Below are 16,892 nucleotides of genomic sequence, written 5' to 3' on the forward strand. Positions count from 1 at the left end.
TCACCAAGCCTGAGTGCAGAGTGGCAGCACCTCCCCACTTCCACCCCGCCCCCATTAGGTTCCACACCCTTGTCACAGCTTGATGCCCGCTGGGCAGTGCCAGGCAGCCAGGTTGACACTGCCAAGCCCAGGGCACAGCACCCCCCCATCATCCAGGAGAGCTCCTGGGGGACATCAGTGGCCCGCTTTCAGTGGGATCGGGTGGCCAGCTCCCCCCCCCCCACCGAGTGGGGAACAATTGTGAACCACGCTGAGGTGAAACACTCCCGGCGAGGGGGGGGGGGGGAGAGGTGAACGGGTCTGGGACTGTAAATTCCATTAAAAATAGTCTGACGTCCGGTGCAGGTGGGCCATTGAGGTGGGGGAGGGGGAAGATGGGGTGGAGCTTGCAAGAGGAGTTAGGGCTGAGGGTGGGGGGGTGGGGGGGGGAGCATGATGGTCAGGGCTGGTTAGGTGGATTTGCTGTGCTAAATTCTCCCTCAGTGTACCCAAACAGGCGCCAGAATATGACGACTAGAGGATTTTCACAGTAACTTCATTGCAGCGTTAATGTAAGCCTTATTTGTGACACTAGTAAATAAACTTTAAACTTTTCTATCTACCCCGTCAATCCCTTTCAATCTCCCAGAACTTTATATGTAGGGACAGAAAAGAACAGTTATTCATTCAGCACCAGAAAAAAAAGAACAGACAGACTCCTTGGCAAGTCCTACATTTTCCCACAACAATGGTTTTTATTCCAGATTACTAGCAGCTGCAGTGGGGTTTTTTTTTTACTCCTTATATTTCTACCACATCATTTCTGAAAAGTAAACAGATCATTTCTAGTCCTTGCCAAGAAGCTCCTGGAAGAATTTGATATTTTGCACTGGGTTTTCAATCTGCTACATGTACAGTTCATGCTCCGTTCTGTTTCTTTAATTTGATGAGCGCCAGCATCCTTTTCACTCCTGGATGCAAACGGGCAGCACTCCAACACTGAGTAAAAGTAACTGGGGAACGCCACAACAACTGGCAGTGCCAAAGAACATTATACGGGGCTTTGGTGTGACTGAACCTGCGGGGTGTTGTATACAGTTCCCGGCTCCTGGCCCAAGGCGGATAGTGTAAGTGCCTCGGAAGGAGGTACACCAAAGAATCAACAGACTGATTTCAGCAGTGAGGGGGGTGTCTGATCAGGGGGAGAGTTTGATATTCTCCAAAGTTTCGGAGGATGCAGGATGTATTTTAACACAAGATTCTGAAACTGTGAGGCAGGGTAGATAGGACGAAATCTTCTACTCTGGTGGGTGTGGAGGGGGGGGCGGTGGCGTGGTAATGGGATGGGTCTTCTAATCACACACAATTTCAATCATACAGCCATACATTTCCTACAGTGCAGGAGGAGGTTATTCGGCCCATCAAGTTTGCACTGACCCTCCAAGAGAGCAGCTTAACCAGGCCCTATCCGCGTATCCCCACGTATTTACCCCTAACCTACACATCTTGGACTCTAAGGGGCAACTTAGCATGGATAGCCAACCTATCCTGCACATCTTTGGAGTGTGGGAGGAAACTGAAGCACCCGGAGGAATCCCGCGCAGACATGAGGAGAACATACAGACTCCACACAGACAGTGACCCAAGACAGGAATTGAACCCGAGTCCCTGGTGCTGCGAGGCAGCGTTGCTAATCACTGTGCCACCATACCACTCCCAGTCTGTTCAGCTTATTACTCATACATCCACGAGGAGCACAGCGAATCTTATGGTGGAAGCTGGCAGGAAGTTCCACTCCTTTCCCTTACCTCGTGGGCTTGATGGTCTGGGTGCCTTATTTAAAGGACAGTCTCTCCCGTTCCCCTTCTCCTCAGTTTGCCTCTCAGATCCCGCCTCTGCTCCCACCCTCCACCCGAAACATCCCCCTTCCAGCTTTCACACAGCTTGAGTTACTGGCACCCATGTGGGTCAAGTTATCAATGGTCCCCTCCTCAAGGCGGCAAAAGCAACACATACTGACCTCAAAACAGAGGAAGAGAAACTTGCCAGATACATATCTGTGCAGTCTGAGAAGTGAACATTCTAACTTCCCCCTTTTACTGGGCATGCACAAGGTGCTAATGCATACACAAGGGCTTCCCGACACTGGTTATTGAGAAGTTCTTTAACCTGTCATCAAAGTCCCAAGAATCCCATTCCGACAGTTCATCCAACCGTCGAGAAAATGATTATTGGCCTCGTGCCAAAATAAGTTGCCCTGGCTGCCACGGTTCCCCCAGCTGTTGGGACCAGAAGATTCTGCCCATAGCAGCTGTCTCTCACTGACTGAGGAACCCTAGAATTAGGAATCAGAATGTACTTGGTCAACAAGGGCTGAGAGGAGGAGAAAGTTCTCCGGTTGGAGAGTTTGAGAGTTTTGGAATTCTCTACCTCATGGATCCTCACCAATCCAATAACATTGAAGACGGAGATCAAGATGTATTTTTTGAGTATGGAGGGATTTGACAATGATTTGAAGGCTTGGTGAGCTAGCTGAATTCTTAATGATCAAACAGATGAAGGTTTCTAGCAAAACCGAGGTTGAATGCTTCCACCGTTTTTTTTTATTCATTCATGGGACATTGACGTTGCTGGCTGGCCAGCATTTATTGCCCATCCCTAATTCCCCTTGGAAGGCAGTTGAGAGTCAACCACATTGCTGTGGCTCTGGAGTCACATGTAGGCCAGACTAAGTAAAGGCCGCAGATTTCCTTCCCTAAAGGACATTAGTGAATCAGATGAGTTTTTCCAACAATCGATAATGGTTATCTGGTCATCAGTAGATTTTTAATTCTAGATTTTTTTTATTGAATTCAAATTCCATCATCTGCCGTGATGGGTCCCAAGAAAACTAGCTGAATTTCTGGATTAATAGTCTAACGATAATACCACAAGACCATTGCCTCTCCCCTTGGGTAGCAATAGAAAAAGTTCTGTTGCTTGCAGTAGACTGGAATACTGCTGCTCCAGTTCCAGTTTTCATCCTAGCTTACATGTTTGAAATTTAATTTAGTTACCGGCAGAATTGGAAATGTCACTGAAATATTGTATTACACTGAAATAGTTGAATATAATAGGAAGGCCTTTGTGGGGCTTTCAACAGATTGATTGCTTTCATAACGCACAAGAGTACTTCTTTGTGGCAAAACCTCAGTATCATATGCTAGTCCTATGGGCTAGCATTCAGGAAACCTTCTTTCCTTTGGTTACATTCATAAAAGACTTCCATACTAACCACACCGACACAAATCAAGTGTGCCATTTCAGAGCGTTTTGGAAATGACAGACCTCTCGTGTCAAACGACTCAAGAACAGCTTCTTCCGTGCTTCCATCAGACTTTTGAATGGACCTACCTTGCATTAAGCTGATCTTTCTCTACACCCTAGCTATGACTGTAACACTACATTCTGCACCCTCTCCTTTCCTTCTCTATGAACGATATACTTTGTCTGTATAGTGCGCAAGAAACAATACCTTTCACTGTACGCTGATACATGTGACAATAATAAATCAAATCAAATCAAATCAAATTCCTTGAAACAAAGTCTGGAAAAACCTGACATGAAATGTGACTTTTTTAAAACAGGGGCATGATCTTACCACCTGCTCACGCCACACTTCCCGCTGCAGTGAAGGTGGAAAATTTGGCTGGGAGAAATCCCGCCGGCGCGAACAGTCAGAAAATTCTGGCCCGTTTCTCAAAGGATTCAGAAAATTCACACAAGGCATTTGGATGGTAGCTCCGTTCCGTGAGAAAACAAAATATCATTCCAGGTTAAGATGTGGAGATGCCGGCATTGGACTGGGGTGGACACAGTAAGAAGTCTCACAATACCAAGTTAAAATCCAAGAGGTTTATTTGGAATCACAAGCTTTCGGAGCACTGCTTCTTCATCAGGTGAGTCGACTTAGTGGACTCCACTCACCTGATAAAGGAGCAACGTTCCGCAAGCTCATGGTTCCAAATAAACCTCTTGGACTTTAACCTGACGTTGTGAGACTTCTTGCTATTACAGGTTAAACACTCCACCATTAGTGTCAAGTTCAAATTAGAAATTCTTTCCTATCTGTACACTTTCAGTGTCAACGAACAGAACAACAATGGCTTGCGGTACTTGGAGTGTTTCATTATCTTTAGAAAGAATGTATTTATATGTGGCTGTGATGAGGATGGAGCAAATTCTCATACCAACTTACAAGACTATTAGTGCCCCAAACAGAGATAGTCTAAAACAGCAACTGATATCTAAGCCTGAAGGATGCCCCAATTCTGCTAAATGTTCCAATGGCTGTCTTCGCCTCTTTTCAAATCGAACACTTACCTTGCCAACCGACTCTGCTCTACATTTTCCACTTAATTCCTGACTTTGATTGACTTGCAATTAAAGTGTAATTTTCCCTGCTCAAGAGAGGTCGGAGACAGAGACACAGAGATCACCTGCAGTTCAGCAAGAATCAGGTTGGAATGGAATATTTTGAGGGACCACGACAATGAGTGCCCCGTTTTAATTAATTCCACTGAAAGCCATGACCGGGTGAAGGCTTAACTGTTGCATCTTGGTGTCTAAATCTCCTTTCCTTATCCACCACCAGGGCTTCTTTCTTCCATCATCAATAAATTAAACATCAATCTGCATCCAACTTCCAAAAATAGGCATCACGCATCTTTTTAAAGACAAACACTTAAAAACTAACCTTGATGCTGTCAAAATGCCGAATGTTATTTGGAGCATGACTGTCAAGACTTTCCCATTTTCGATGCCAAAGCATTTAATGTTAGCTGCGTCATCATTTTCCCAATAAATGATTACATAACCTCCTTCAAACATGACTAAAGATAAACTAGCAGACTTGAACTTCCAAGTAAAACAAGTCCGATGAGGGGGATATTGCGGTATCTTACAAGTTGCAACATACCATAGGATGATATAAATTCAGCCACACAAGTTTCTAATTACAGCCCACTGTCTTCCATATTGATTAAACAAGGTTAAATTTAATTTTCAGAAGATAATTCCACACATAGGGCAGCACGGTGGTTAGCACTGCTGCCTCACTGCGCCAAGGATCCGGGTTGAATCTCGGCTTGGGTCACTGTCTGCGTGGAGTCTGCACGTTGTCCCCGTGTCTGCGTGGGTTTCTTCCGGGTACTCCCCCCACAATCTGAAAGACATGCTGATTAGGTGCCTCGGCCATGCTAAACATGGCTAGTTACGCGGGTAAGATGGATACAGGCCATACACAGGCAATTGGGAATAGCTTACCGATAAAAACTTGGGCAGCATGGACAAATTGGGCCGAGGGGCCTGTTTCTGTGCCGTAAACATGTATGACTATAAATTCTCCCTCAGTGTATCCAAACAGGTGCCGGAGTGTGGCAACGAGGGGATTTTCACAGTAACTTCATTGCAGTGTTAATGTAAGCCTACTCGTGACACTGATAAATAGTCTAATAAAAAGATATCATAGGATGAATTTTTCAGATGCAATCTTTCAAATGTGTGCTCAATCTCTTCCTTTATCAGAACAGGAGGTGGCCATTCAACCCTTCCAGCCTGTTCTGCCATGATTAAACATCTGCATTTTGACTCCCTCCACCTACCTTGGTCTCTTAATCCAGAATATCTTCACTGTCTGTAACATAAAATCTGGCCATCGCAGCTTAGGAGTCTTAAATTGACCTCTAGTTTCAATGAAACTTTCCTGAGAAAGAGTGAGGCAAAAGGCCACATGAGACTGCAGGATTGTGGGTTCATTGCACATTGAGCTGATCTCACTCTGGCTGCTAAGGGAGATGACACAAAGGTTCAGGGAAAGTTACTTTGGTGGTTGTGAATATTGGAGGAGAAACAGCAGATTCTCCTCCATAGAGTACATAGAATATAGAACAGTATAGCACAGGAACAGGCCCTTCGGCTCACAATATTGTGTCAAACATGACGCCAAATTAAACCAATCCCTTCTGCCTGCCCTTGGTCCATATCCCTCTATTCCTTGCATATTCATGTCCTTATCTAAAGGCCCCTTTAGAATCTGCCTCCACTACCACTCCTGGCAGCACGTTACAGACACGTACTGCTCTGTAAAAACTTGCCCCTCACATCTTCCTTGAACTTTCCCCCTCTCACATTAATTGCATGCCCCCTAGTTTTAGGCATTTCAACTCTGGGAGAAAGATTCTGACTGTCAACCCTATCTATGCCTCTCACAATTATACAGACCTCAATCAGGTCTCCCCTCAGTCTCCGCTGCTCCAGAGAAAACAAACTTAGTTTCTCCAGCCTCTCCTTACAGCTCATACTCTCGAATCCAGGCAGCATCCTGGTAAACCTCTTCTACATCCTCTCCAAAGCCTCCACATCCTTCCTGTAATGGGGTGGCCAGAATTGAGTGCGACCTAACCAAAGTTTTAAAAACCTGAAACATGACATGGTAACTCTTGTACTCAATGCCCCAACCAATAAAAGCAAGCATGGCATATACCTTCTTTACCTGGGTGGCAAATTTCGGGGAGCTACAGACTTAAAACCCCGAGATCCCTCTGTACATCAATGCTGTTCAGGGTCCTGCCATTAACTGTACACTCACCCTTAATATTTGAGCTCCCAAAGTGCAGCACATCACACATGCCCGGATTAAACTCCATCTGCTGTTTCCCCTCCTATATCTGCAACTGATCCATATCCCACTGTATCCTTTGACAACTTTCTACACTATTCTCAATTCCACCTTTCTGTGCGTCGTCTGCAAACTTACTAACCCACCCATCTCATCCAAGTCATTTATATATACCACAAACAGCAGAGGTCCCAGTACAGATCCCTGCGGAAGATTACTAGTCACGGACCTCCAGCCAGAAAAACACCTTTCCACCACCGCTGTCTGACTTCCATGGGCAAGCCAATTCTGAATCCAAGCGGCCAAGTCACTGCGGATCCCGTGCATCTTAATCTTCTGGATGAGCCTATTATGAGGGACCAAGTCCAAAGCCTTATTAAAATCCATGTAGGCAGCATCCACTGCTCTTCCCTCATCAATCACCTTTGTCCCCTCCTCGATAGAAGTCCGTTACCTTTTCTCTCCAACACTTTAGGCTTCAACAAAAATTCAGCACACCTTCCCTTTCTGCAATTCCAGTGAACTCTACTGAAGTGTGCATGCTCATGGACAGGGGATGAAAACAGCACCAGCTTTGGCTCCTAAAAACTAGGAGACTCACCATCCAGGCGACCTGACAAAGAGCTGCGTGAACAAGGGCGGCCGTCGCCTGTGGAACTGTAACCAAGAATCAGTACTTTCAGAAGGAAATGAAGGTGGGGGGAAAGAAACCTTTAAATAAAAGATTTGAGACGCAAAGAAAGATGTCCAACATGGAACTGGATACAGTAACCAATACCTGTTCGACACAAATTAAGGCTTTAAGGCGCCATTTAGGTTCTTTGTTGTTCTAAGTAATATGGAATTTAACTCAAAGGTAAAGGTTAAAATGCCAACTCCTCAGTCCTGCGTTAGTTTTAAATTACATGGAAAATGAGCCTGTTATGAAAACTGCCAACAAAACGTCTCCCAAACATAAATGATAAGAAGCAGTAAGCAAACACATTAGACGCATAAAAAAATTGCAAATGACAAAATGAATGTAGCTCTTTAGGAGAGGCGACTTTTACGGGTGTTAACATTGCTAGGATCAGACTGGTTCACCGAATCCACTGCTGCACACATTAAACAAATTAATGTCACTCATTTAATGACAGTACATACAATTCAAGCAAGCCTGCAATTGCCTGGGCCACAAACTCTGCAATTGCAAACCCAACCCCCCCCAACCTTTTGCCTCTCAAACTCTCTTTCACTCCTCCTCCTGAAACGTTGCTTCTTCGACCTTTATTATTTATTAGTATCACAACTAGACTTACAGTAACCCCGCAATGAAGTTACTGTGAAAACCCCTCTAGTCGCCACACTCCAATGCCTGTGCAAGTGAACACTGAGGGAGATACTTAGCACAGCCGATGCATGTCTTTCGGACTGTGGGGGAAAACTGCCACACCCGGAGGAAATCCACGCAGACAGGGGGAGAACGTGCAGACTCCACACAGACAGTGACCCAAGCTGGGAATTGAACCCGGGTCCCTGGTGCTGAGAGGCAACAGTGCTAACCATTGTGCCATCATGCCGCTAGTGTTTGATCACCTATTCTGATGTCTCACTGACTTGAGCTCAAGAGTGACAGAAAGCCTGCTAACCCCCACATAATAAAAAAATTACATTCAGGCCAGCATGATGTAATTTCAAATGAGTGCTGCAATGGTGAATGCAGTGCTTTCAAATGAAGAATATCATCAGGGGAAAGCTATACAAGTGAATGAAGGGCAAGGGGAGGTTATAAAGGTCAGATGGGACGACACCATGGAGGGATTTATAACTTGAGTACTAGGTTATGTATTCAAGTCCGTAAAGTAGGGACGGAACCCTACACAGAGGTGTAAGTGCTGCTAACATAGCAACAGCAGGTAATAGTGAGGCTCAGCACCAGTGCACAGCTGCTTTAGCAACAGGGAGATGAATTATTACAAATTAAAAATACCAGACATCAAAGGTGTCCGGTACTGCACAAGGTATAGACCAGCTGAAAACCAGGCTGTCCGGAATAAAACTGGACAAGTGGTCTCTCTACATTACAATCCATTTTGCTGTGACTCGCTGTTATTTATAGAATTCCATTCAACCTACTGTCTCCCTGTCTGTTCTCTGTAAGAGCTACTCAAAAGCAGAGCAATGGCTGAAAAGATTGACTGGTCTTTACAGACTGCTGTTTAAAAAAAAAGATAAATTAACCAATAAAAGAGATTCTGCGCACTTCACCCAAGATTAACACAGATTCACAAACCAAGGGCGGATTTTCCGGCCACACTGGAAAATCCCGCCCGAGGTCAACGGATCTTTGCACAGTCCACCTGATGGAGGAGCAACGCTCCAAAAGCTCGTGCTACCAAATAAATTTGTTGGACTTTAACCTGGTGTTGTGAAACTTCTTGCTTGTTCTTCGAGGCAGTAGAGATCACGTATTTGGAAGGTGCTGCCGAATGAGCCTTGCTGAGTTACTGCAGCGTTTAGATCTTACTGTGTGTCGGTGGTGGAGGAAGTGAAAATTGAAGGTGGTGACGGTGTGCCAGTCAAGTGGGCTGCTTTGTCTTGGATGGCACTGAGCTTGTTGGAGCTGCGACAAGCAATGTCCAGGCCACCTCACTCCTGACTTGTGCCTTGGATATGGTGGATAGCCTTTGGGGAAATCAGGAGAAGAATTACTCACTGCAGAATTCTCAGCCTCTGACTCATTTTGACTGATGATTAGACCATGCGGGTCCTTAGAACATGAGCCTCAGCTTCTGTGACTGAATAGCAAACGTATATAAAATGATTGGTATCTCTAAAGCATGAAACTTGGCCATTTAATCCAAGGGAGGTGATGGCTTAGTTAGTGGGATTATTGCTAGACTATTCATCCAGAAACTCGGCTAACGTTCGGGGGACCCAATTTCAAATCCCACCACGGCAGATGGTGGAATATGAATTCGAGGAAAAAAATTAAGAATTTACTGATGACCATGAAAGCATTGTCAATTATTGTAAAACCCCAACTGGTTCACTAATATCCTTTAGAGAAGGAAATCTGCCTCCTTACTCGGTCTGGCCTACACGCGACTGCAGAGCCACAGCAAAGCAGGTGACTCTCAACTACCCTCCAAGGGCAACTCGGGATGGGCAACAAACGCTGGCCAGCCAGCGTTGCCCATGTCCAGAGAATGAACAAAGTTTTCCTCAATTAAAGACCATAAGACATAGGAGCAGAATTAGGCCACTCGGCCCATCAGGTCTGCTCCGCCATTCAATCATGGTTGATATTTTTCTCATCCCCATAAAGGTGCTCTTGCTTTCCAACAATACACAATTAATCATGTGAAAACTTACTTGAATTTGCACCAGCTCAAGAACTGCATCTGCTTGCACACATCTGGCAAGCTTAGAAATTCGCTTTCTTTTCATAATTGATAAGCTCGGCATTTACTCATCAGCATGAGAGTCAAACAAAGCTCTTTGTAGTTGGAATTTTGCGATCCTTTGTGCAAAAACTTAACCTCTAGGTTTCCAACCCCTCTCCACTTCTGAAGTCAGTAATAATTTCCACATTGTGAACCCGTGACATAATTATCAGGCCGCCTCATTTTATTTTAAGCTATGGGAACGTGAGGGAATGTCATTCAACATCACAGGAGCATCTGCACAAAAGAAACAAAAGCAGCCCAAACTGGAGTTCCAACATTTGAAAATTTGGTAGCTTGCCGGTTTCGACTAGCCTGCAGCAGAATGCGCTGAGAGTTTTGACCTCTGCTAAGATTATGTTGATAATGAGGGAGTTTAGAAGTCCAGGGTCAGTTCTACTCCCCTGCTACAGAAAGCCGTCAGCCTTCACTTCTGCTTATCCATGCTGGATGCTTCAATTGCTTCCATGTCTTGTTTAGTCAATCATAAATGACAGGACATTTTTTTTTAAAAATCACAACAGTATTTGATCGCCAGTACTTCAGTCTTGGAGACCACCTCCCCCTCCACTCTCCTTGGCTACTCGGTATAAAAGCATACCCAGACAGATTCTGCAAGGCAAATCCTGCATCAATGCTTCTGCTCATGTCAAATTAAAAGGATAACCTGGGAGCAAACAGGTACTAAACTGTGTTCCAAGACCATTGGGTCGGGTAACCGAAGGCACCATCCCTGATGGTGAGGCAGAGTGAAGAGAAGAGGATTCAAACAAGGTTCCAATGATCAGATGAGTAGAGTTTCTTCACAGAACCACAGAATCCTACAGTGCAAAAGGAGGCCATTGAGTCTGCACTGAACACAATCTCCCTCAGACTCTATCCCCATAACCCCATGTATTTACCCTAGCTAGTCCCCCTGACACTAAGGGGCAATTTAGCCAATCCACCTAACCCGCACATCTTTGGACTGTGGGAGGAAACTGGAGCACCCGGAGGAAACCCACACAGGCACGGGGAGAACGTGCAGACTCTGCACAGACAGTGACCCAAGCCAGGAATCGAACCCAGTTCCCTGGCGCTGTGAAGCGGCAGTGCTAACCACCGTGCTGCCCTTTTGCGAGTTTGTTGGGGGGAAATGAAGTGGGAGGACAGAGTAATTGGGGGGGAAGAGAAGGTTAGTACTGGTATCGACATAGAAAGAGGTCAAGGAGAAAGTGAAACACAGGGACAAGACCGTTCAATATGGTGAACTGAGGAATCAGCTACTGCAGGTGAATGATAGCAAAGGTTTTGGACGAGGGGAGATGATGCTGAAAAAGATACAACTCATGAAATTTTGGATGAATTGAGGGCAAAGGTTGGTAAATAAACGTAGAAAGCATCAGAGCACTGAACTTGGAGGTCATGAAAGAGAGTTACAGCAAGGCAGGCAAAGAGATGGAAGTAGGTGGTCTTTCGGATTGAGACGAGAGTTTGAGTCAGTGGGCAAGGAATGTGGCGGGGAGGTGAAGCAAACAAAGTGGTTAAACTCATGGTTTTTATTTCAGTGATAAAGGAAATTCCTTACACTTGTTGGGAGAAGTGAGTCTTAGGGAAGAGATGGTTAATAATAGCAAGTAACAGTAGCAAGCCACCAGTGGTACGGTGATACAGTGGTTAGCACTGCTGCCTCACTGTGCCAGGGACCCGGGTTCAATTCCAGCTTGGGTCACTGTGGAGTCTGCATGTTCTCCCCATGTCTGTGTGGGTTTCCTCCAGGTGTTCCAGTTTCCTCCCACAGTGCAAAAGACGCGCGGGTTAGGTGCACTGGCCGTGCTAAATTCTCCCTCAATGTACCAGAACAGGCGCCAGAATGTGACGACTAGGGGATTTTCACAGTAACTTTATTGCTGTGTTAATATAAACCTACTTGTGACACTATTAAATAAGCTTAAAAAAGAACACAATAGCTTCCAGTTTTGATAAAATGAAAAATGATTGGAATCAAATAAACGTTTATACTATTAAAGAATAATGAACTTTCCATAATCTTGTAAATTTAGTGTTTAAGCAATTATACTTTCGGTTGGCAATATCACCAAAATTTAATTTCTTAGGTAAAATTACTAGCCACGTCAGATGAATTAAGTTGCCTTTTATAACAAAAGGCCACAGTCTTTCTATTGTTCCTCAGTTTTGTTGGACTCTGAAGGTTTTTCAGACAAAAGAATACTATGAGTATTTGTCTCAGTAATTGAATGTGAAACCCCTAATCAGAGGAATATGACTCAAGGTAGCGCTCTCTTCCTAAGGGGGCATGTGAAGACTAGACTTTCTGCATTCACCATGCTGGCAATGAGGGCTTGGTCTTCATCCAGAAAGTGATCCCAACAACCCAAACAAGGGCTGACATGAGCTCTGGTGAACTATCTGTTACATATCATCGCCGCTTTGTACTGAGGTTATTCTAATTCTCTGCGTTTTACAATTATACCTGAAACCATAAACATGTTTCGTTAGTCAATTTAATCTGCTGAGTATCCGATCTACGTGCATATGCCTGCCCATCTGAAATGAGTTAGGAGCATGTGTCTACATTTCTGTACAAGCTGTACCACATGTGGAAGAAATGTTAATTCTCAGATTGTTGTACTCTGTTGTAAAGTATTTGTAGTACAGCAATGGACCATTTAACCCAAGTGGCACATACCAGTGTTTATGCTTCACATGAGTCTACTTATCTCACCTTGTCAGCATAATCTCGTGTTCCTTTCTCCCCCATATGTTTATCTAGCTTCCCTTTAAATACAGCCAAACTAATTGTTTTGATTTTTCTTTGTGATATTCAGTTGCACACTGCTTTCTAGGCAAAGAAATTTCTTCTGGATTCCCAACTGGATTTAATATTGTCTGCCTGATCTTTCTGGCCTTCTGTTGCGGTGGTCTCCTCGGGTGAAAAAGTCTTCCCCACAGCCACTGATTCCAAATCCCTTCACAACCTTAAAGTCCTCTTCCAGATCGCCAACCCTGACCCCTCAGCCTTCTCTTCTCCAGAGTCCAGTTTGGACAGAAAATGAGAAAGAGAAGACTTCAGGTCACAGGGGAATTTGCAAATGCTCAGGCAGCTGTTGAAGATGGAATTAAAGAAATGTCAAGGAGAACTGGGGTGGGAGAATTTTGACTGCTCTTCAGACTGCACATCTTGAAGTCAAAAAAAGCCACATGTACAAAAAAAACATTGCAAATTACACCCATTTTGAATTGTAAAATTAAAAATAAAGATTTAGGTAATTCAGTGCATCATCTTAGATTAATATATTTTAATGTAACACTAAACTAGTGAATTAGAGATTAGGGAATTAGTTATTATCCCTTATGACAGGTGACAAACTATACAGATAACTGCAATATTGTGTGTTACAGAAAAGCTCTAAGACAGGAGTGACCAAATTCATAGAATCATAGAAAGCCCACAGTGCAGGAGGAGGCCATTCAGCCTCCAACACTCCGAACGAGCATCCCACCCAGGCCCTATCCCCATAACCCCTTGTAATTAGCCCACTAATCCCTCTAACCTTTTGGGCACTGAGGAGCAATTTAGCATGGCCAATCCACCTCCCCATTCGGCCCATTGAGCAACTTACCAAGGCCCTATCCCCGCAACCCCACATACTGTCCTCTAATCTTGGGACACTAATGGGCAATTTAGCATGGCCGATCCACCTACCCTACACATCTTTGGAGTACGAGAGGGAACCGAAGCACCCAGCGGAAACCCAAGCTGACAATGGAGAGAACGTGCAAACTCCACACAGACAGGTATCTGTGTTGAGGTTGAAGAGGTTCCTTATGCAGTCTAGTGATGCTGTGCTGAGCAGGGACATACAAAGCACTCAAGTCTAAACAGAGTGTCCAAATCCTTTGGCATCACAAACACAACATGAATGATTGGCCAATTAAAATAATCATCAGGCTCCATGAGCCTACTATGCCATTCAGTACGATCATGATGACCGATCTTTCGCATCAACTGCACTTTTCCATCCCCTCCCATCTCGTCACACATGTTCCAGACTGTGGTCACACGTGTCACAAGACTGAGGTCCCCCACTCATTAAAAGGAACAAATCCAAGTGATCGTGGGACGGTTGAACCTTTTACTGAGATGATCAAACACATGTCGGAGGCAGGGATGACCATGTCTTCCTGCCTCCTTTCGAGCGGAAAGAAATCGGATTACACAGTGCCGAAAAGAATTCACAGACTTCAGGGTTTAATGGAGGAAGAAGGACCTCGGGTGTGGTTAGCTCAGAGCTTCATACTGCAGCAAACCACTCATTTCCCTGCATATTTCAAACCTATAAACCAACCAAAATGCTGAATTATTCAGGGAATGTTTATTTATTAATAAAATGAGCTTTATTATATTGCTGTGGTCAGTTTATGAAGCAGTGGGGCTGCTAAACAATTGAAATAAATTAAAATGTGTTTCATTCTCGTGTGCGCTCGCGCGGGAGGGAGAGTACATTTTTTTAGGAAGCTTCAATATTCATGAACGTCATCTGTGCAGCGCCGTACAGTACATCATTTCAGAGACATATCACACTCGAGTCTGAAACAAGCAAAAGAAAGTGAACATAGGAACCCAACAGTGCAGAAGGAGGCCATTTGGCCCATCAAGTCTGCACCGACTATAATTCCACCTAGGCCTTATCCCATTAACCTACATATTTGACCCGCTAATCCCTGTAACTTATGCATCCCGGGACACTAAGGGGCAATTTAGCATGGCCAATCCCCCTAACCCACACATCTTTGGACTGTGGGGGGAAACTGGAGCACCCGGAGGAAACCCACACAGACACAGGGAGAACATGCAAACTCCACACAACCCAAGCCAGGAATTGAACCTGGGTCCCTGGCGCAGTGAGGCAGCAGTGCTAACCACTCTGCCACCCAAAGCCATCACGCCATCCACTGAATGAAAGGTAAGAAGAAACAAGTGAGGAAACTTTGCTCAACTTAAAAATGAGGTACACAAGGTTCTGGTAAAGACCAGACCAATAAAGCTTCAATCTTTTAGATATTTAACAATCAACACGGTATCTGTTCTTTTAATATCCTGGGCTATTAATTACACTTTTACATTTTTCAAGCAAAGTTGAATGTTTTACCAGATACTTTTAAGTTATGCAACTGTTTTTGAAACTTTAAAAGCTAGCAGAACCCCCAGAAAGGTCGCCATGCTTGTTTTGAATTCATCGGAGTTGGGATGATATTCTCTGTCGCTTGGTAGGACTGAATTTGAACATTGCTGTAAAGGTTGCCAATACTTTTCATCTTGAGCTCATCAGGACAAATGCAAGAAAGCCAAATTTCAAATGATCACCACTATTTCAACTGCCAGGTGCTAACTTCTAACCAATCAACCACGACAGCTGGTGGAATTTAAATTCAATCGATAAATCTCGAGTTAGGAGCTAGTCTCGGTAATGATAGCCACAAAATCATCATCGACGATCGTAAAAACCCATCTGGTTCACACTGTCTTTCATGGGGAGGAAATCAGCTGTCCTGATGTGATCTGGCCCACGTGTGAGTCCAGACCCCACAAGCAATGCAGTTGAGTCTAAACTGCTCTCTGAAATGGCCTGGCAAGCCACTCAGTACAAGGGCAACTAGGGATAGGGAACAAATGCTGGCCTTGCCAGGAACACCCACATCTAATGAAAAACAAATTCTGTTACCATCATAAGTCCAGGTGGGGTGGTGAATAATTATATGCATGAGTTTACAGATCATGAGTGATATGTGGATTGGGATTCAGGTAAATATTAAAGCAGCCCTAGTCCACCAGTTGATGTGGAAGATTGGCCACCATGATCATATTAAGTGGCATAGTAGGCTCAAGGGGCCAAACGGCCTATTGGTTATTTTAATTCAACTACCATTCATGTTTGTGTTTGTGATGTGAAAGGATTAGGACTCTATGTTTAGACTTGAGTGCTTTGCACAGCTCTGCTCAGCACAGCATCACTAGACTGTATAAGGAACATCTACAACCTCAACACAGGTACCTGTCCGTGTGGAGTCTGCACATTCTCCCCATGTCTGCATGGGTTTCCTCCGGGTGCTCCAGTTTCCTCCCACATTCCAAAGATGTGCGGGTTAGATGGATTGGCCACGATAAACTGCCCCTGAAGATGACAATTAAGTTGCTATCCTAAATGGCTACCGTGCCTTGTATAAATAAATGCATCTTGACTAAAACCTTTGCAATGTTAACATATTAACCCAATTTAAACGTTAACACAAAGCTGATTTTCTATTTTTCATTCTTTCATGGGATCTGGATATTGCTGGTAAAGTCAGCAATTACTGCCCATTGATTATAACTCTTAAGAGTCGACGGCATTGTTGAGAGTCTGGAGTCACATATAGGTCAGGTTAGGTCTGTTCTGGTCTGAACTTCAGTAAGAATATCAGCTTTCTTTGCCCAAAGAACTTGAATGAACAAGATGGAGTTTTGCAACAAGTAACATTAGTTTCATGGTCACCTGAGATTAGCTTTCAATTTCAATTTTATTTTTAAAGATTGAACCAAATTCAAATTCCATCAGCTGCCATGGTGGGATTCGAATCCATGTCCCTAAAGCTTTAGCTTAGGCTTCTGTATGGCTGGTCCAGTGATATCACCACTATGCCACCATCTTCTTGCATTCTGCTTCTATTCCTCCTTCCCACAGTCTCATTGGCCAAATAAGTGGAAAGGTGTGACGAATGCATTAGGATTTTGGAAGTATCATCAAGCACCTTTCAATGAACAAAGAGCAGTACAGCACAGGAACAGG

General features: G+C 44.4%; 1 protein-coding gene across 2 annotated transcripts in view; it reads right to left on the reverse strand.

Annotated features, from left to right (window-relative positions):
* macrod2 (mono-ADP ribosylhydrolase 2) overlaps window positions 1-16,892 on the reverse strand; it is an 855,710-nt gene that overhangs the window by 673,281 nt on the left and 165,537 nt on the right. The window lies entirely within an intron of this gene.

This window comes from Carcharhinus amblyrhynchos, chromosome 12, assembly GCF_965287045.1.
Source record: "Carcharhinus amblyrhynchos chromosome 12, sCarAmb.v2.hapA, whole genome shotgun sequence".
NCBI lineage: Eukaryota > Metazoa > Chordata > Chondrichthyes > Carcharhiniformes > Carcharhinidae > Carcharhinus > Carcharhinus amblyrhynchos.